Source organism: Curcuma longa, unplaced genomic scaffold (genome assembly GCF_044706935.1).
Source record: "Curcuma longa cultivar G26 ecotype Majalengka, Jawa Barat unplaced genomic scaffold, ITB_CL_G26_1.1 contig_5645, whole genome shotgun sequence".
In the NCBI taxonomy this organism is placed as follows: Eukaryota; Viridiplantae; Streptophyta; class Magnoliopsida; order Zingiberales; family Zingiberaceae; genus Curcuma; species Curcuma longa.
The window spans coordinates 766-2,131 of record NW_027434451.1 but is presented as its reverse complement, the minus strand read 5'-3'; the positions used below and the strand labels follow the sequence as shown (position 1 = coordinate 2,131).

The 1,366-nt window shown below is 45.0% G+C and overlaps 1 non-coding gene across 1 annotated transcript; it reads left to right on the top strand.

The window, feature by feature from the left end:
• Positions 1-411: 411 nt before the first annotated feature.
• Positions 412-518, top strand: LOC141819407 (small nucleolar RNA R71). The gene has a single exon (XR_012601062.1). It is a non-coding gene; the product is annotated as a small nucleolar RNA R71 (small nucleolar RNA).
• Positions 519-1,366: the final 848 nt, after the last annotated feature.

The window sequence follows — 1,366 nt, the reverse complement described above, 5'->3', positions numbered from 1 at the left end:
TTCCTTTGATTGAATGCACCAACTGCATCGCACTGCTCATATTGCACAATCTGATTCTGGCATGCTACAACTGGACACATTTCAGTAGTGTGGCTGGAATCCCCACAAATATCACAATTAGTAGCCACCGCATGGACCTTTCCAATGTTCATCCCTTCAACCCTCTTTGTGAGGGCATCAATCTGTGCATTAAGCTTAGTGTAAGGGTCCACATTGTACTTCCCGGGAGTTCTTTGTGCACTACCTCTCTCATTAGCCCACTGATGGTGATTTAGTGCCACATTCTCAATTAATTCTTCGGCTTCTTCAAGGCTCTTATTCATAAGTGCACCTCCTGCAGCGGAATCCAAATAAACCTTCGTCTGATAGTTGATTCCATTGTAGAAGGTATGTATGATAAGCCATCTTTCCAATCCGTGATGTGGACACTTTCTGAGCATTCCTTTAAATCTGTCCCAAGCCTCAAAAAGTGTTTCACCATCCATTTGTTGGAAGCTTGAGATAAGATTTCTCATGCGGGCAGTCTTACTTGGGGGGTAAAATTTGTTCATGAAAATCTTTTCCAATTGCTCCCAAGAGTTGATGCAGTTCGGAGGTAGAGAATGGTACCAGTCCTTTGCCCTATCATGTAGAGAGAATCTGAAAAGCATTAACCTTTGGACGTCAAAGCTGTGATGTATTGAGAACATGTGCGTTCATCAGCATGATTTGACATTGATTTGGCCACATTTCATGAGCATAACACAGGATATCGCACTCTATTTGGCGTTTTATGCTTTTGCCTCTTTAATTATTCTGTTTTCCTTGGATACATGTCTTTGTGTGGTGTTTTGTCTTGTCAGGTAAACAGCGTGGCCGTACCGACGAAGTGGAGCTGCTCAGACCTGCTTGCCCAGAGCTCAACACGGCCAGACCGTGCTGTTTACCACGGCCGTGTTGTTTTCTGTGAAGATGTCCAGAGTGCTGCTGTGTGATGTTGTCCCAGAGATTGACACGGCCTGGCCGTGTCGTCCAACACGGCCGTGTCGATTGCCAGCTCAACAGATTGCTGCGTTTTCTGCTCAGAGTTTAACACGCCCAGGCCGTGCCACTTAGCACGGGCGTGTTAAAAACCACGGAAGCTATAAAAGGGCTGCGGAAAGAAATGAAAAGGGGGGGCCTGGCGGCTGGAATAGGGTTTGGAAGGATTGAGGCATTGGAGAAGATCATCTGGACGCATCAGAAACGTTTGCATTGGAGATTTGGATTGGTAACATCTTGTATTTGATGGTTGAATGCTTAATTTGGATTTTCATGTCGTGCTGTGAACTTTCGTTTATGGAGTAGTTTACTTAATCTCGAGATTTGGGAGTACCCTTTTGATGAT